Consider the following 20,891-nt stretch of genomic DNA (forward strand, 5'->3'; position numbering starts at 1 on the left):
TCATAACATTTTTTCCAGTATTCCATGTTGGACATGTTCTTTAGATAGTATTCAATCGATTCTTCCAGGTTGCCTAACATTTCTCTTGATGATAAACCAAGGTTTGCTTCGCAGATTCTCCTAGAGATTTCTCCAAACATTCAATAAGAGATTTAACAAGATATTTTCCCGGGGATTTCTTGAAACGTCTCACAAGTAACTTTTCCAAAACAATTCAACCATATCAAGTAGTTTTACCAATAATTTCCATTTTTTCAAGAAAATTATTGATAAAATTATAAATAATTTCTTAAGACGTTCTTAAAGATTTTACATGCTTTTTGTCAAATTCTCTTGGAGTAATTTATTTGGGAATTCCAACTATATTTTACCTATTTGAATCCTCCCATGGATTTCTTCAAGAGTCCCTCTTTCATTAGTATACTGTCAAGCATCTCAACAGTGAACATCAACAAATCAAGGAGGGAATCGCGCCACTTCGGCGGTGGCTTCTATGTTCGTCTGTTTTCCACTATAACTCAGTCAAATTTGAACCAATTGACACAACTTTTGGAATGCCATAAGATAGGTATAGTATCTATAGGTATACCCGTGTGCAACATTTCAAGCCAATTGGTTCAAAATTGATTAAGTTATAGTGGAAAACAGACGAATATAGAAGCCACCGCCCAAGTGGCGCGATACCCGAATCCTTTATTAATTATTCCGAGATTCCACAAACAGTTTTTACATTCCAGATTACCTCAAGAGATTTTTCGAATAATCTCCCAGGGATTGCTCCAGTTGATTCTCGAGAAATTGATATGTTTTTTTTTTTAATTTCATTTGGCATTTCTATTAGAAATCTCTACCCTAACTTTGAATAGAGCATATCTAATCAAGGATGGCAGAAAATCACTTCAAGCGATAAATGATACAGGATACGAAAAATCCAAGATAGCCTTGTTCAGGCAGTAGCATGATGCCGACGCCTCACACCGTGCTCGTATCAAAGAACAATTAAAGCATCTGATGCACGCTTTATCGCGTGATGACCCGTTATCGGATCATGTTACAAGTCATGATAAATTTTATTCATCACATTGTTTGCCACTTATGCACCCGTAAGCCGCATTCATGATTCGAAATGATACGTTCATAAGCATATCTGAAAGTTAAATCATCAAGAATGCTCAAAAAGTGAATGAAATCACTAATTTATCATTTCGACTTCATGATAACGATCGCATCGCGCCCGCACATGACGAGTGAATCATTCTTCTTGAACCGAAGTTTGTTATGATGCTTGACGACAAAATGTTATCGTTGTTGCTATGATCGCGCGATGCCGTTCGACCGCGACACATTCGAAATCTGATCATGATCACTAGATTTCCATCCTTGTATCTAATATGTATAAAATTCCGAAAATACTTTTTTGAGAAATATTTTAAGTTTTTAGGACTAGAGAAAATATGGGCTTCTTACTAAATGTGGCCTATATTGGATTTTGTTTTCCACCAAAGATGCTCTAATAGCAGGGATCATTCGCTTCTAATTGTTAGGCATGATTTAGTTTTCGCTTTGTTCGAGATTTTACTAACGTTTTCTGAATTTTGAATGTTGATAACTTGCACATAAAAAAAGAACTTCTGGTACAAAAAATCGCATTCAAGTATTTTTATGTCATTTTGAGCGTTAAACAGTTCAAGCTTAAAGCATAAAATTGAACAGTTATGGTGTTATGTTGTTGGGGAATTAAAAAAATATATAAATGTAAAATTCATTAAAGCCGCCATAAATTGTCAACCTCCTAGAACGCGATCAATTGAGCCAAAAGTGTACTTCACTTGGGCTGTTTATGATGAATGATATTTTTTCACATTGTTAGACCTTTGACAATGGTTCGCTTCCAGTAAGGTTAACTGTTTACAAAATCAGAAAATAGCAATATCAGTGTTCCGATTTAACCATATAAATCAATTTCTAGAAAACCGGGAAAACATTTTTAGGTACCGGGAAAAACCGGGAAATAACCGGGAATTTATTTTACCGAGTTGAGTGACCACCCTGAAATGAGCATCTGGAAAATTTTACATATCTGCGTTACGTAATTAGTGAGAAAAATGAATAAAATTGAAAAGCACGATTCTGATGTAACTTTCCCGATCGTTTGTCGAATGATTTGATGATGAAAACCGACCAAACATCTAATGCTGTTGTGTTTATTCAGTTCATTGAGGGCAATGCAAAGCAGAGGAAAAATAACTTCAACAGTAATCTACGTAAATTATATGTTTTAAACTATTTTATTTTTTGCTATTGATTGGGGCAAAACGCACCTATAGAAAACAAGCTGAAATAATATCTATGAGTGCTCTGTAAGTAATCGCAAACTAAATTGAGCTATTGTTTGTCTTAAAACCTTATAAAACATGCATTTTGTCTAAGAAGTGAAAAGATTTCTAAACTCGATGGTGCATCTTGCCTCAATGTTGTGGTGCGTCTTGCCCCTTTGTTTGAGTGCATCCTGCCCCATTGTTGTAGTGCATTTTACCCCGAGCAAGGGTGCATACTGCCCCGCATAAACATACGAAGCCGTAATGTTAGTCTTTACAAAAAAATGTTATTTTCAAGAGCTGAACTGTATTAAGGCTGAAATTTTGTTTGGTTTCTCTTAGAATGAAAGTATATGCAATGAATGCATGCATTAAACCAATAAATTATTGCCTTTTTATATGCATTTGGACGCATCTTCCTTAAGTGGTGCGTATTACCCCAGAATCCCCTAATGGTACCTGTTAAATGAGTGATTGTTAGTTGGGTTCAACTCTTCCCATCGATCATAGTTTTTTTTTGTCTGTATTAACGAGATTTTTAACCCTAGGCTAGTTCATCTCGGGACCCACGCTTTACTTCCCTTCCGAAGGAAGAACCCACATTTTGTGAGTGTGTCGGGAGTGGGATTCGATCCCAGGTCCTCGGCGTGATAGTCTTGTGTTCTAACCACCACACCAGGTCCGCTCCACATCGATCATAGTGAAAACCGCTTATTTTTATATTTTACAGATCCTGAGTATCAGACGATTGAAAATAAGAAGTTTGTCCTGGGGCTCTGAGGGTTAACAACACTCGGTCCTTAGAACACGCAATTCCAATCCACCGACATCATTTTCAGCCAGTCGCGACCCAGTAACGGATGCTTCCCGGAATTCACCACGTACAACGGTGATTTCATCCCGTTACCACCGAATTCAACACTCGCTTCGAGGATGCCAAGTACATCGATGCAGGTATTGCAGTAGCTAAACAAGTCCGTATCGCCCTTACGCTACCGCGCGGCCGGGAAGAGTCTGGTCTTGTCCTCCGCACTGATGATACTGACCGGCGAACCCGTATCAACCTCGGCCGTACGCACTTGTCATTCACGGAGACATCCATTATGTAGAAACTTTTTGCGACGCGACGACGATTCGACCATGTAAACTTCACGCAGGATATAATTTAAGACGGGTATAAAGATAGTATGGTCGTGTGCGTGGCCGACGGCTGGTGAATTTTGCCGTTTTTCGGTGAATTTTCTGAGCTTCTTATTCTTTTTCTGTTCTTTTGGTTCACGATTGGAATTTGTTATGGAAACTTTTTGCACCATAAAACAGAAAATTTCTTCAAATGTGCAAATAAATTAGGAAATCGTTAGGCAATTACTAGCAAGCATCCCTCTGATGCGATCTGATTGCAAATACAGATGATTTTTGCTACTTTTCTGTGATGTTTCAAGATTTTAAGAAACCTCACCAGCAGCTGATTGGGTTTGCCATAACAAATTTCGGCTCATCTTCGGCTCTCTTCGGATAAACTTTTTTCGTTGCTAACGAAAAATTTCTCACGCATACCTGAGCGTTCGTGTACATTTTCCCCCCCTGGGCCGAACCGATCAGCATGACCCTTGCACGTTTCGATTCGTATTCATGGTGGCTGTGTTTATATGTATAAAAAGTTACGAAAATCAACTAGAAAAGTAACAAAATTGATAGAGAACTGATTTTCCATGAGCTGGGAAGCAAATCAGCACGACCCAAATAAAATCAATCTAGAGTGCGGTGCTATTTCGAGCTCAACAGTTGTCAAACCAACACAAGACGGCAAGACAAAGTTTACCGGGACAGCTAGTACTGTATATAATACATGTTTCATACAAACGTCCATGTTTTGTTTCAAATATGGAAAACGTATTTTCATACACTTATATAACCGAAAAAGCGCAAAAAATGGCGGCTTATAAAACATCTTTGATGTTACTGAAGATGTTTATCAATACATCATTATAACATAAAATTATGTATCGAATATGTTCTCAGCAACATCATAACAACTTACTAATTGCTGGCACGAAATTAATATTCATCAACCACGCACAGCAAATCAATATGGCATCTATTATAAATGCAGTATTAAGTGATGGCTCAAAATAATTTGCAGATCTTACACATCGTTTGTAATTTACCATCTCGATGTTTGGGCACTATGACTTAATTTCATGTGCCGTTCAAAATTTATGCTGAAATGAGCACTTTTCCTCTTAATAAATTCATTCGCTTTCCATCGGAAAGAAATAAGAAGGGAAGTTTTTTGACATTTCTGTGGTTTGTAAGAAATTTTCAAACAAATTTTCAGATATGCAACATGGTGGCTTCTTGACCTTTGTCACGGTACTTTACCGTCAGAATGTTTTGGGATGTTATTTTAAATTATGATGTATTAATGATGTTCTTTTAGACTGTAGAATTTGTCTTCGTTATCAATAAGGAAATTATATTATTTCATTACATATTTAAACTGTTCCAGATGGATAATTATTGGCAGAAACATCAGTAGATGAATTAACGGCCATATATATAAATGATAGTGTGAAACTTTTTAGCAGGCACTGTAATTGGTCTGGCCTGATATACGGAAGAGCTCAAAATTTTAGAAATACGTTTAAATTACGACTGCTATACATCTCAATAACATGTTTGTCGAATACCACTTGAGTCGAATGAAATACATTGAAAAAACATCATAGCAACGTATTTTGAACATCTACTACTCAATAGCATACGGCGATGTCATTTTTGGTTTTGGATTACCTGTTTTGAACATAGGTATAACAATAACAAAGTTAGAGTGCGTTTCCTAGAACAAATACCAATTAATTGTTTCCGTTTGCTTCACGGGATAAAAATAGTGTAAAAACTGTGCTGGTAAGGGAGATTTATCCGCCAGGTAAGTATCCCCAGTGATTTTTAGATGACGGGAGGCCTACCATGTAAATAAAGTTGAATGGTGGCGTCCATCTTTCGAGCCATGGTGACTGTGATCTGCTGATTGGTCTGCGCCAAGTTTTTAGAGACTATTAACATACCGATTGGTTACCTCGTTTAGCATACTTGTAGCAGGATCAATCCACAAACCATAAAATTAAAGTTGCTATCGTATTTGGATTGCATTGTATTTTTAAGTGAAAGAGATGTTTCTTAAATAATGATCAAATCAGTGAGAAGAGATAGCAAACTAATAATGTTGTACATTAACGTATTTAGTACGTAAAAACAACGTTTTAATAACATGTTTGATCTCAAAGGTTATAACAATGTGCTGCTGATGTTATACAAAACATCTTCAATTGAAGGAAGACGGTGATATAAATATCTTGTGTAACCAACGTTAAATTTACGTTATTTTAACTTGTAGTGAGGATGATAACATTTTTCAGTTACTTGTTATTGCCAAACAGAGTTAAAACATGATTTCAACATAATATGTGTACAAATACGATTATAGTACATACCGTGATTTCGGGTGAAATGGGGGACGTTCAGTGTAGAACTAGATTTGTAGTAATGAGCTGAATTTTTGTATGGTGAGAAGGTCAGTTCTCTGTTTCTGCAATAAAATGGTACAAAAAGCGTGGGTATTATGCTTCCTTGCCTAATTTGATGCTGTTTGAGCAAAACTTTGGATAACTATGTTGTTTATGTTGCAAGAAATGAAGAAAACAATAACACTGTTGCCCAAAGTTTTGCTCAAACAGCATCAAATTAGGCAAGGAATCAAAATACCCACGCTTTTTGCACCATTTCACTGCAGAAACGGAGAATTGACCTTCTCACCATACTACAATTCAGCTTATTACTACAAATCTAGTACTTCACTGATCTGTCCTATTGATCACTTTTCACAGTTTTTGGCGTCTTATTTTTGAACAGTTATCGATATTGTCAAACTCAATGCTATAAAACAAGTACGACCACGGTTCTCATCAGTCAACGAGGTTAAAACTTTTTTTGCAAATCATTTTATTACAATAAATATCATTTGAAACAAAAAATAAAAAAAATTGCTTCCGGGGTGAAATTGATCAGTAAATGTAATGCCTATGTAAGTGCTGTAAATATGTTTTCCAGTTGAATTAACTACCCCAGAACGCGAAAAACTACGCAAAACTTTTACAAGTTTTCTAAATTTTTAATTATTTAAGTTAAAAGGTTAGTAAGTCCAAAGAAAACGCCTGAAAGTATGCAATTTCCTTACTAAATAAGTTATTACTTCCTGTAAAGTGCAATTTTATGCATAAATTTGAATATTTATAGAAATTTTTCAGACGAAATCGTGTTTAGCAAATGATTCGCGAATAAAAACATCCATTTAAATATTCATTACACGTACTATACAGCCACGGTGACAAAAGTTTGAAAGTGTGTTTGAAGTTCGCCTAACACGCAATTTCATAAAATATTGATTTTAATACAGAAATATGTGACTAATTGGCTGTAAAACATGTAAACTCATCATTCAATAACCCTTTAGCCAGATGATGGCCATTTTCTACAAATTGTTTTAAGTTTAAAGCATTATTTTTAACAAACAAGAATGAGCCTCAAGACGATCAATTTCACCCGAAATCACGGTACTATACTACAACGTCTTTTTTAAAGTTTATTCTCAAAGATGTTTTCTGTGTTACTTGGGCTGTTGCCGTGACGAGCTCTTCCACTTCGGTGACCTCGTCTAGGGTGTTCACCTCACCTCTACCTCTTCGCCAAGGACCTCTTCCGCCAAACTTTTGTAGGTGGCGCTCTTGCGCCCTCAAGACGTCCGAGTACTTTGGCTGTTTAGTCTTGATGACGAGCGCGTCGCCTTTCTTGCGCTGGGCACCTACTCTTTTACCCCTTCTTGATTTGACGTCCCAGACTTTTTAAACCTGCGGCTTTTTCTTCTTCCTCCTCCGCTCGACTTTCGTCCAAGGGGAGTCTTTCCCTTGATTCGCCCTACTCTGTGGTTGCTTAGGGCCTATCAACGGTCGCAATCCTCTGTTCTCTTCCAACCGGGACGGGCCAGCTTTTCCAGCTTTCCGGGATGCCTGGTTGGGGTCCGACTTGCCGGCATTACTGCCGACCTTCGGAGTTAGTATCCTCTTGGTTTTGCGGGCACCACCAGACAGCGAAGGCCTCCGTCTGGGTAGACTTCGTAATCTTTAATTTCACCGTTTTCGCCGCTGCTACAGACTATACTAAGTTATGAATGGTACGCTTTGTTACAGCAAATTTGTAGCTTCGAAAACATCCCTACACTCCTGTATGTGGCCCACTGTCCCATCCACGTGAGAGAAACCAGAAATTTTCTCGCCAAGACTCACATCGAGAAAAACTCGGAAAACCCAAACGGAAAAGGGCCAAACAGTGAGAAGGAGCAGCGTCTCGCTTTTCACACGACTTGCGACGACGACGGCTGGCTTCTGCTTCTGGTCTCGGTGGTTGTCTGTCGTCATTCTTCTTTCCTTCGCCGATTCGGGTGGTGTGTGTACTGTACGGTGGAAAATTCGATCCCGCTGCAAATTTCGCGTTCGAATCTGTTAGAAGTGAAAATTGTTCGGACTGTGGAACGGCAAATCTTCCAGATCGATTAAGGATTTGCGGTGTTTGTGGAGAAATGCAGCGCTGCTGGTTGGGGATTGCTGCCCGGATCGTGACCTAATCCGTGTGGCGTGATCCTAGTCCCTTGGATATTAGGTGAAAGGAGCAGCGGTGGTGCGAGTGCCATAGCATAAAATACCTGCAGTGTCGTTTTTCCATACGAAATCTGCTGGATTCTGAGCGCGAGTGTGGGAGTGGACAACGATTCCGAAGTCCCTTTTTCCAACTATAGCCCTCATCGTGTTCGCGCGGAAGTCAACCCATTGCCAGCCAGTTGATTGGGATTTATTGCATTTTTTCGTGCGGCGAGGTCGCCTCATAAAAAGGCGAATAAAATTGTGACCCGTTTTTCCCGAGCTGGAAGTGTGTGGAAAAAAGTTCCCTAATCGCGCAGCAATAGTAGTATACATATTTTCCCGGAGTGTGGCGGCGACGAAGGAGGGTATCGCGTGTGTGTGAATCGAACGAAGAGTGCGAGTGGGTGGTGGGTGGCGTCGCGGTGAGCCGCAAGAGGAGGGAATTTTCCTCGTTCGTTTTCGCACATTGCATACGACAAAGCAGGCGGGCAGGCATTGACGACGACGACGCCGCACAAACACACGTTCGTCCCTAGTAGGTGGTGAAAAACAGCAAACAGTCAGCAGCAGTCGCCGTCGCTCACTTGACTACCAGCCAGAACGCAGAAACCGATAGTGAAGTGAGGAAGGGGTTTTCTCACTGGTGAGCGCACGGTCACGCGGGAACGGTGAAGGAGGTAAGAATAAGAAATCAAAGCTCACTCGCGTGTGACTTTTTCGTGTGCTGTAATTGGCGGATGGGAAAAATGTTGATTGAGTCCTAGTCAAAGGGATACCTACCTGTGTGAAAAGTGTACGATTGGCATTTACGAGGGTGTTTGTTGAAAGGTTCGTAAATCGTCAAGTTTGTTATGATTTTGACTTGTAAACAGTGCAGTGTGTTACTCGTGATGCATTTTTCAGGCAGTATTTGCGCTGTTAAGGTCACCGGCAGAAATTGTGATTTGGTTGTTACTATTCTATCTTCAGAGATGTTTTGCCTTTGCCCGTATCCCGTTGATGAGCATATTTTGCGCGGATGAGTAAACTTTGGCTACATATACAGGCACAGAAGTAGACTATGATGCTTTTCAGTGACATTTAAGTCTTACTGACTTATTCACTTATTCAGAGGGCTTACTCTGTGGGGACGGATGTAGATGAACGACCTTTAAAGTTCTGTGTATAGTTTGTCGCACTTACTTTGGGAATGTCAAGACGCTTTTCAAGAAGATTAAAGGCGAATAAGGAGAGGCGTTTTACTCCAATTAAAAAAAAAATATTGTTGGTACAGGTTGGTACCGTTGTTGATTGCCTAAATTATAGGTTAAAATAAAAGTAATAATCACAAACATATAATAAATTTGATATAGGATGGGAAGGTCGCGTGCTAAGGAAGATCTTCGGCGACGTGCTGGAGAATGGTGTTCGGCGGAGAAGGATGTACTTTACGGCAAACCTAGTTTCCAGAAAGTGGCAAAAGCCGGAAGGATGTTGCAAGAATACCGGACAACTACCCTGCAAAAATGGTGTTCGCTTCACAGTTCGGGGTTTTCAACATAGTTTTTCGGCAAATCCTAGACCATACTGTCACATCATCAGTAACATGATTTTAGAAAAGGATGAACATGGCAAATCCATACAAATTCCTGTTCAATTTTAATTCTTTTTGGCTCATATCAAAGATAATTAACTAAATTTACGTTTGATGTCTTTAACTTAACGTATTTAACGATTTTTGTATATGAAAATGTTATGTAAAGTTAACACATTTCACCACATTTCAAAAAATGAGGCAACTTTACGTTATGTTTTAGTATGTAAATTTCAACAGATATGTGTGGTCCAATTTCTTTGTAGTTAGTATGATTCATTATGTTTCAAATAAGCCAAGAAGAATTTAAATTGAATGAAAGATGACAAAGATATCAACAAATCACTTTTCCATGTTTTACGATAGTGACCCCAAAATTTTGGCCGATAAGGTACCCCGGGGCAAGTGAGACCTATAGCTGGTATTTTTTCTATTATTTATTTTTAAGACTAACATTCTTCATGGAAAACATAGGTATCACATCTACGGATACTTTAAATACAAAAAATGTTATTGTTTCAACCATAAAGAGATCATATACGTTATTGTTGTTAATATGTAATTTTCAATTCACTAGGTGAGATTGACGTGCTCTACTACATTCGTCGTTTAAAAAAAGATTTGTCATTCTACAAATACTTTTTCGGTTTCAGGATAGTATTTGGAGTTCTTGCAAATGATTTCAAGCGAAAAAGCTGTATTTTATTTTTATTTATTACCTTTAGTTTACTGCTCTCACTTGCCCCAGTGCATTTCGCTATCTGGGGTAAGTGGGACCTATGAGAATAAACAAACACAATTTTAAGGGTTCATCTCGCCTTGTCCAGCCTAAGATAAAATTAGCACGAAAGTCAACAAAAATGGACGTGTTAAGTAATCTACTGTTGAATTATAATTTATTACCTCTATTTAGATGATGAAATTCTTGTTAAAAATGGTTAAACCTTGGGTAAAACGAAAAAAAAATCAAAAGCATGTATTTTTTTAGTTTTTCTCTAAATATCTTCCATTATTTTTTTCACTTTACGCGGCATAATGAATTCTTTTGAGCATTCAGAAACCGTTCATAAAAAATAAAATAGGGAAATGACTTTTTCAAAATTCATGATTTAATAAACACATTATTTAATGATCGTAAGATTATGTAAGGGAGAAGATATTACTGAAAATCTCGAAACCCTAGATTTACTTTTTGCAAGATTCATCAACTATATAATATAGAGACCAAGTTTCGAAATCTTTTGTCTCTTCACTTTACGGCGCTTTTTGTATAGAAAAAAAAAAACAATTTATTTTGCATGAGCTGCTAGAGTTGATTCAATTTTTTTTCCCCAGCGATTTTTTATGTGTTACGTAATTTATGCACGATACCTTAAACCTCTTCTTATTTTAATCTCTTAACATAGTCATTCATATAAGGGGTTTATGATTTATGTTACCTTATTTGCTGCAAATTATATTAAGCCCTTTGAACAAAAACTCTGAATAGGTCCCACTTGCCCCGTGAAACGCAGTAAATGAAAATCTGCTACATTTTTCATTATATGCATAATATATGGAATGTAAAAATTTTGAAACAGTTTTAATGCACGTTAATAAGTACAAATATACCAACAACGTCTTTTGGGTTCATTGGAATTATTAAAAAAATGTGTTCTGAAATTTTTGGCATGACAAAACCAAATTAGCATTTTTTTAGGTTCCACTTGCCCCGGGGTACCTTACATCATTTTGAGGGGTGACCCCAAACTTTTGGTCGATTACATCAAGGATTAATTTACCTAATAACTTTTTTTTCTAGTTTTTTTTAGCAAAGTTCTGTAAAATGCAGTTGAAAGCTAATAGAAAATGGGTTATATTACCGCTCTCATCTTAAAATTTTGTCGACCCAATTTCCAGCGATACTGCCGGAAGTTTATATTTATTTTTTAGAAAATTTGGCAACTTTGGGGTAAGTTTACATGCAATTTTTTTCCAAAAAGTTTCTTTTAAATCATGTTCAAAGTTTCTTTGACTTATTATCTTTTGAATGAGACCTAGGGTTTTGAAATCGGACGCAAATTGGCGAAGATATGGCAATTATAAAAAAATGACATGTTTTTTAGGGGGTGACCCCAAACTTTTAATCGGAAGTGTATGTGTGAAAGTCCAGTTTCTATCAAGCCTAAAATGTCCTCCTACGTAAAGAATTTTCCTAATTATTAAATGTGATTACTTTTAATCCCCAGTACAAAGGGCTGTGCATAATTCTGACCTTTCTTCAGGATGATAGATATTTTTTGGTTTCATGCGCTGTACCTAACGTTGTGAAAATCATAATAAATAAAATCGTTAGAAAGGGAACGAAGCCTTTGCATCTGCTTGGTCTTGTTCCGTTTTTGGTCTGTTGTAGTACAAAAAGCCCCTTCCACTAGAAAGCTATGATAGAAGACCTTCAAATCCTGTCCATAAACCACGTAGACTCGGGGGGTATGTTACCCAAATGAGCTCTGAAAAAATTTGAAAACCTGGTATGGCCAAATGTCGACGAGTGGGAGGGAGGGAGGTTTCTGAGAAGTGAGTCAATGAACGACGCCTCATTACTCGAGCAATTGTGGGAAAACTATCTGGTTAGAAATCATGAAGTCAATGAACCGGGTGCTCCACGGTGTTGTGATAAAACTCCTAAAAGCATGCATCTGGTTCACTAATCACTGCATTCCTTAATGGTAGCCTAGCCGCCAGCTACAGTATTGTTCCGATTTTATCACGCCCCTTTTCGAAAATGTTTTTAAATATTCTACAAAATCTATACGCATTTTAAATATTTTTATCGTAGCAAAACGCACAACATTCATTTTGAAGAAGAGGGGAACCCCATCTTCTCAAATGTAACAGCAAATGAATGAAAAAAGAAAGATTGACACGCGGAGACCGTGATGAAATCGGAACAATACTGTATTGCCATCAGTTCTTTTTCAACCTAAAAATATAAATATTAAGTACGAAATCATTAAAACAAATTGATTCCTATTTCTACAAACAAGTGAAAATTGTTGACGTTTCACGATGTAAATACAGGTTTTTGAACAAAGCTTGCTTTGATTTTACCATAATAGTATTTATGGTGTCGGCAAGAAATGTCATCATAATTTATGGCAAGCTAGCGTAAAAAACTGTATAAGGACTGTTCATTAAAGAAAGTGGACATCTGTTTAAGGACTGTATCATTAATTACACTAGTTTACAGCATTTTTTAACTCGGTAAGCTGATGATCATTTTTGGTGTAGAATCATGCCCAGAGTTCGAAAACGCAAAAGAAAAAAATTACAGTAGAGCGGAAATTTTTTCGACTTTCCATACAAGGGTGATGATTTGAAATTGATTTTTGTTCTATTTTTAAGCAAAGTCGCTCACTTCAAACTTCTCATTCTCCGTAATCATTGCTCCGATTGAGCTGAAATTTTTACTGTAACTCGCCTACACATGATATGTCAAATAAACGTCAAGAAAGAATTTTTAAATAGGGGTTTTCTTATTGAAAAAAATACATTTCTTCAAACATTTTTGGGAATTTTGCTAAAATTTAAGGAGATCGTCCCTAAAACTCGTCAATATCTTGAAATTCATCAATCTGACGCAAAACCTGTATTCAGATGATCGAATGGTATTGTATTCAGCTTTTAATTTATGGAAAAAGATTTAAAATTGGTTGGACAAAACGCAATACATTTGAATTTTAGTAAACTACATATTTTGAAAAGTTGTAAAACTCAATATTGAGCTAAAACTCAAAAACTGTTCTACTTAAAATTTTTTGAAGGTCGGTTTCGAAATCAGCGCTAAATTGTGCTTAAAAAATTTGGTCGTTGACAGAAGTTCACGACTTTTGTTTTATTTTGTAAACTAGTGTTATGAGTACACCTTTGAGGCTCTGTATTAATAAGTCTATGCCTTATTTTGACAACTGCTATGTGTCTATGTGTTGCTAACGTTGTAAACAAACGATAACCTTCATTAAAATTTAAAGTTTTTCCTCAAGTGGAACAATGCGAGAATTTACGGAGGAGAAGCGAAAATCGATTGTGACCAGGCACTGCAATGAAAAATGATCATCGCTAAGAAAATTAGCAAAAAATGAATGTGTTAGGGTTTTTGTTGTCCAAAATGCTATCAAACGATTCGGTATGCATAACACACTGAAAAACTTACCCGGACGCGGCAAAAAAAAACAGGTGCGTCCAAGTCAAATTTGGACAACAAAATTTGCAAAATCGTTGAAGAAAATAGGAGGTATCCATTAGAGATTACGCAAAAAAGTGCGGAACGACTGTTGGTATGGTTCAACGCGCCAAGGAGCATAATTTCCTTAAGACCTATTCAAAACAGAAATGTCCAAAACGCAGTCAAATTCTAGCGGATTATGTGAAAACTCGAGCTTGGAAACTGTACGACGATGTTTTGAGTAAAAATTGCATGTGCATAATCATGGATAATGAAATGTATGTCAAATTGGACTACAAGGCACTTCCAGGGGTACAGTTTTTCACTGTGAAGCGTGGCACGGATGTTACGAATCAGGAGAAATCGATTTTTTGCGAAAAAATGGGAAAACGTGTTGGTTTGGCAAGCAATTTGTCAATGTGGTATGAAATCGTCACCTTTCTTGACCGTCTCAAGTATGAACGTCGAAATATACCGGACGGAATGTCTCCAGAAACTTATTCTGACACTTATCAGAAGGCACAAAGGTCCTACATAGCTTTGGCCGGATTTGGCATCCTGCCACTATGCGCGTGACACCTTTGACAGGTATGATGAAAATAATGGTCAATTTGTGGAAAGGGCAATGAATCCTCGAAATTGTCCACAAGTAAGGCCCGTTGAGAAATAGTTAACTTTGGTGAAAGGGAAACTACGGAAAAAGGATAGAGGAGCAGAGGACGTCACAAATTTCAAGAAAAACTGGGTCAGCGTAAGCAAAACCATCGTCGGAACGGTTGTCCAAAACCTTATGAAGAAAGCCAAGAAGAAAGTGCGAGAAATGGCAAGATCCACGAAAAATCATATATACAATCATGTCATGGGCTTTTCTGATGGTCAATAAACAATGTAATTGAATTCAATTTATGAAATAAATACAACATTTCCAAATACAGCAATTATCAGGTGTACTCATAATTAACGATACAGTCCTTACCAATAGTCTAGAGTTAAAACTCAACAAAAAATTGTGAATTTTCGCTCAGTGTGTATTGTTTTCTTCGGCAACACATTCAAAGAAAACGAAAAAAATGAGAAAATTTGAGCGATAGGTTGGATTAGCTTAGCGACTAGCAGATAAATTCTGCACAAATAGTGTTCCAAAAAGTTGTCGTTTTGAGAATTGGCATACTATTACACTTCCGGTACCGCAATTTTTCAACGCTGAGCAGGGAACAGATGTGCTGGATGATGTAGGGTACATCAGAACCGAAAATTTGGAAAAAAGTTTTAGGTGTGGCAGGTCAGTTGTTTATGCGACTTAAACAGTTCTTTGTACTTTACAACAGGAACAATCAACGGTGAAAATAACATAAAGGAATGCATCAAAAAACGACTTCTACCCATCTATCGAAAACATACGGATCCTCCATTGTTTTGGCCGGATCTGGCATCCGCTCATTACGTTTCTAATACACTAGAGATGCTCAAGACGGAAAAAATCGATTTTGTCGAAAAATGGCAAAATCCACCAAACTTTCCTGAACTGCGTCCTTGTAGTGACGTCAGTAGGTCAGACATAGACAGGGCAAGTTACCATACCTGGTATATCAAAAACCTTGCTACCGTGATGAATCTTAAATGTCATTCAGTATAAAAACGAGAAAAATAAACGATACACGTTCTGTTTAAGAGAAAACTATCTCCGCGTTTTTTTATCGGAATATCGCGTCGGATTAACTGTCCCAACCACGGAATCTCTTCCCGGATCTCAACAGGTTGTGGACCCGCACGAGAATGGCCGAAGAAAGCAGTGAAAGAATTGGAGTGAGACAGTTTGCTGGAGTTGGGTACGCTAAGTGGAGCTACCGAATGGAGGTTATACTCGACGAGAAAGACTTGCTCGAACATGTGAAGGGGGTACAGCCGGTGCAGCCCAATGATGAGTGGAAGAGGGATGACAAGAAAGCAAAAGGCTTGGTCATACGGTGCATCCACGACGATCTTCTGGACATGACCCGCGACTGCAACACAGCCTTCGATGTATGGGATGTTTTGAGGAGCACGTTCAACCGGTCGAGTGTAGCTAAACGTTTGTTGCTGGAGACGGAGCTGCACAACCTTAAACTCCACGGTGACGAATCTCTGCAATCGTTTTTCATGCGTTTCGACAAAAACATTCGAGAGCTGCGCGATGTTGGGAAACAGTTCGACGAAATTGATAAGGTGGTGCGACTTTTGATGCTGATGCCGGAGCAATATCGACCTGTGATCGCTGCTTTACAAACCATGGACGAAGCGGATTTGAGCCTGACGAAAGTGAAATCAAGCCTACTGGAAGAAGAACTCCGAATGAAGGGCAAGGCGTCAGAGGAGGTACTTTCGGAAACGTTTTCATCGGCAATGAGCTTGCAGGAGCGAACGCAGGAACGCAAGCGCTTTGCGAAACAAAAACGAAAATGTTACATCTGCGGATCCGAGGAGCATCTGCAGGCGGCGTGTCCAAAAAGGAGGAACGACATTGCGGACGGTAGAGCATCGGCGGTCAAGAGCGGGGAAAGAGCGTTTGCAATGGCCGTGTACGAGGGCAGCGCCCCGCAGGTGAGTGAAATGTGGTTCATACTCGATTCGGGATGCTCAGAGCACCTCGTCAACGATGTATCTGTGCTCTCTGGAGTTACAGAGCTGAAGTCACCTTTTCAAATTGCAATCGCTATGGATGGGGTGAAAATGTGCGGCACTGTTGGTGGACACATATCGGGACGCATCATAGCGGATGGAGAGGAGGATATTGAGGTGATCTTGCACGATGTTATTTACGTCCCAGAGTGCAGGGATAATTTGTTGTCGGTGCAAAAGTTGGTGGAACGTGGCAACAAGGTGGTGTTTGACAGACAAGGCGCTGCTATTTCGAGAGACGGAAAAGTGTTTGCACGTGCAGTTGTGAAAAACGGCATCTACTGGATCAAGATCCATGCAGAACAGCAACCTTCGGTAAGGGCAGCGGTTGCGGAAGTGAATGTCAACTCCTTGTGGCATCGACGTCTAGCACATCTCAACATGAGAAGTATTTGTTCGTTGGTTAGAGGTAACATGGTCACCGGAGTCGGAGACTTGCTGACGGAAGAACTGGATTTCTGCGAGAACTGTGCACGAGCGAAACAGACGAAGGCGCACATCGGTGGTACACGAACCAGAGCTACAAAACCGCTTGAGCTAGTGCACAGCGATGTGTGCGGTCCAATAACGCCCACTACATACGACGGGTATAAGTATTTCATCACGTTTTTGGACGATTTTACACACATGGTCGTTGTGTATCTAATGAGGAGTAAGGATGAAGCATTGGCGAAGTTGAAGGAGTTCCATGCCATGGCAACTGCGCATTTTGGGACCAAAATGAAGCGGCTTCGGTGCGATAACGGCGGAGAGTACCGCAGCCGGGATATGAAAGCGTTCTGCGTTGTTGAAGGGATTGTTTTGGAGTTTGTACCCCCCTACACACCGGAGCTGAATGGTGTGGCGGAAAGGGTTAATCGCACCCTCTGCGAAAAAACGCGAGCGATGCTGATTGATGCTGATTTGGACAAACGGCTTTGGGGCGAGGCACTCAATACCGCCGTTTATCTAACGAACCGCAGTCCAACTCGTGCTGTGCACGGAAAGACGCCGTACGAAGGATGGTTCTCAAGGAAGCCGGATTTCTCGAACCTCAGGATTTTTGGCTGTCAAGCATTCGCGACTGTGCCAGCTGCGCATAGGAAGAAACTGGATGACCGTGCTTTGGAATGCGTGTTTCTCGGATATGGAGTAAATTGCTACAGGCTGTGGGATGTCGTCAAGCAGAGGATCGTTTGTTCCCGGAGTGTGAAATTCAATGAGTTGAAGAACGGCACTTCTATCGAAGAAGTAGAACAAGCGAAGCCAATTGTCGTGGACGTCAGTAACAGCGAAGATTGTAACGAGGTTCGAAATGAGTGTCAGGAGCAGGAAGAGTACATGTCGGTTGGTTCGGGTGATGATTCGCTAGAGGAAATTCATCAGCCAGAGGAGGATCCATTGGAAGTCCGGCAGAATCCAGATCGGAGTCGACGTCAGCCTGCTTGGATGAGGACCGGAGAATACGATATTTCTGCAAATGCTGCGATGGCTCTTGAAAGTTTCATGTCGGGTGCTCCTGAATCATACCAGGATATTCGTGGACGAGATGATGAAGCTCAATGGATGCAAGCTGTCAAGTCCGAGATGGATGCTCTGGAGATGAATGGAACCTGGACAGTAGTGAAGAATCCGGGAAACGTGAAGGTTATTAGTTCGAAATGGGTATTTAAACGCAAGAACACAGATGACGAAAAGCCGGAACAGTTCAAAGCTCGACTGGTAGCCCGTGGTTTTCTACAGAAGCGTGGAGTAGATTTTGTGGAGTCGTACGCACCTGTAGCTCGTCTCCCAACCGTGCGCTTTGTACTGTCTCTTGGAGTTAAGAATGGCTACCACTTCCGACATCTCGACGTTAAAACTGCCTTTCTTAATGGAGTGCTCAAGGAAGATGTCTTCATGAATCCCCCCGAAGGTATGGAATTGAAACCAGGATATATTTTGAAGTTGCTCCGCTCGTTGTATGGTTTGAAGCAGAGCCCTAAATGTTGGAACGATCGGTTTCACGACTTTATTACTAGCATGGGGTTCAAACAGTCAACAGCGGATGTTTGTCTGTACTACAGATGTTACGAGGGCACAGTTGTATATTTGGTTATATATGTTGATGACATGTTGCTGTGTGGTAGTACTACGGATGTGGTCAACTACGTTCGTGATAGGCTCGCCAGGGAGTTTCGGATGACGGACCTTGGGGTGCCTAATATGTTCATGGGGCTTCGTATCAAGATGAATCCAGAGGAAGGCGTTCTGCAGATCGATCAAGCAGGTTACACCTCGCGCTTGTTGGATAAATTCGGAATGACTGGCTGCAACCCTGCTGCAACCCCCATGGAACAGAATCTGAAGTTGATGCTTGGCGTGAAAGCAGACAAGGTTCAAGAGCCCTACCGTGAACTCATTGGCAGTCTAATGTTCCTTATGTCTGGTACCCGGCCGGATATCTGCTTTGCTCTGACGTACCTTGCTCGTTTTCAAGAGAATCCTACACAGGAGCATTGGCAGTGTTTAAAGCGTGTTTTACGCTACTTGAGTGGCACGATCGACGTGGGACTGCAGTTTAGTAAGCGTGACGATGAACCAGCCCTTAGTTGTTACGTTGACGCAGATTGGGCAAATGACTTAGTGGATCGCAAGTCAACTACTGGTTTCTTCATTAAGGTGTACGGAAACGTAGTACAGTGGTGTAGCCGCAAGCAAGCCATAGTGGCCCTCTCTAGTTGTGAAGCAGAGTATGTAGCAGTCTGTGATGCCGCCAAGGAAGTACTATGGCTACTGAAAGTCATGAATGATTTGAACCTACAAGTGCAGCTTCCAGTGACGATGCTTGAAGACAACTCGGGATGCATAAGTGTTTCGGAAAACCCAGAGACGCGCCGTTCCAAGCATTATGATGTTCGATACCATTTTCTACGAGAGAAGGTTAGGGAGAAGATACTAAAGCTGAAACGGATTCCATCTGAGAGTCAGGTTGCAGATACCTTAACTAAAGCACTAGGCAAGGTTTTGTTTGTACAACATCGAGAGGGATTAGGATTGGTGAACTTGAGAGGAGGTGTAGTGACGTCAGTAGGTCAGACATAGACAGGGCAAGTTACCATACCTGGTATATCAAAAACCTTGCTACCGTGATGAATCTTAAATGTCATTCAGTATAAAAACGAGAAAAATAAACGATACACGTTCTGTTTAAGAGAAAACTATCTCCGCGTTTTTTTATCGGAATATCGCGTCGGATTAACTGTCCCAACCACGGAATCTCTTCCCGGATCTCAACAGTCCTGTGAAAAGATACTGGACAATAATTAAGCGGCATCTCAAGAAAGATGGAAGTGAAGTAAGCTCTGTTGATTACTTCAAGAAAATTTGGTCTGCGGCACAACGAAATGTTACGGAGAAAGTTGTGCAGAATCTAATGGGAGGTATCAAGAGGAAAGTCCGAGCGTTCTTCAGAAATGCGAAGTAAATGTTCAAACTCTCGTGAATTCGGCCACATGTATGTTGATTGTATTAAATAAAAAATAAACTTATGAATTTGTTCGAAAATAAATAGTTTCTATTGAAAAACAGGTGTCCACTTTCTTTAATGAACAGTCCTTAGTGCGTCAACTCTCGCTCAAATCAACCACGTTACCAATCAGAACAACCGTAGTCTGGACCTCTGCTTTGTCAGTAGTGCACAGGAGCGATGTGGATTTACCCATAGGTGCGGCGATAGAAAACTAGTCGGCTCTTCCATTCCTACAGCGTTCTTATGGGAGTGACGTCATGTTTACAAATATAGAACATGACGTCACTCCCATAAGAACGCCGTAGGAATGAAAGAGCAGACTTGTTTTCTTTTCGCCGCACCTTAGGTGATCCACATCGGCACAGGAGACTGCTCCACTTTAGGCGCCGTCCACAAATTACGTAACGCTCTGGGGGGAGGGGAGGAGTACGACCGAGCGTTACGATCCTTACAAATTTCTTGAGGTTTTTATACAAAAAAGCGTTAGAGAGGGGGTAAAAAATGTTGATTTTAGCGTTACGTAATAAATGGATGCTACCTTATGCGAAGCTCCTGTTCCTTTAGTAAAATTAACAGTCTACCACCCTCCTTTGCAGTTAACAATCGACGCTAACTCGCCGCTTGAATTTGTCAATTTCACCGACTGCCGTTTCCTATGGCAATTCCGCAAGGCTGATCATCGTAGATTCAAAGTATCACTGAACTGTTATCCGGCCTTGATTGGGGTTATCTCCTTAACACCGAAGTCCGAAGACATTGAGCTTGCTGCTCAAACTTTGTCCAATGTGCTGGCATACGTTGTTGACAGACACGTCCCCAAGAAGCTGCATCGTAATACATCGCGTCGTCCTTGGGAAGCAAGTGAACATAGAAATCTGGAAAGAGGGCCGCTCTGAGGAAATTCACCAGACACCACTGCTACTCCGAAACTATTGCTTTTTTCACTGAAAAT

At 39.9% G+C, this 20,891-nt stretch overlaps 1 protein-coding gene across 2 annotated transcripts in view; it reads left to right on the top strand.

Moving 5' to 3' along the window:
* Window positions 1-7,771: 7,771 nt before the first annotated feature.
* Window positions 7,772-20,891, top strand: part of LOC109428435 (post-GPI attachment to proteins factor 2-like) — a 32,803-nt gene continuing 19,683 nt past the window's right edge. Inside the window, exon 1 of one of the 2 annotated variants that reach the window (XM_019704192.3) lies at window positions 7,772-8,691. The gene's annotated coding sequence lies outside the window, so the exon portion shown is untranslated. Of the gene's footprint in view, window positions 8,692-8,711; window positions 8,843-20,891 lie in introns of those variants that run through there. The other variant, XM_029855408.2, reaches the window with a different exon arrangement.

Source organism: Aedes albopictus, chromosome 1, assembly GCF_035046485.1.
Source record: "Aedes albopictus strain Foshan chromosome 1, AalbF5, whole genome shotgun sequence".
Lineage (NCBI taxonomy): Eukaryota > Metazoa > Arthropoda > Insecta > Diptera > Culicidae > Aedes > Aedes albopictus.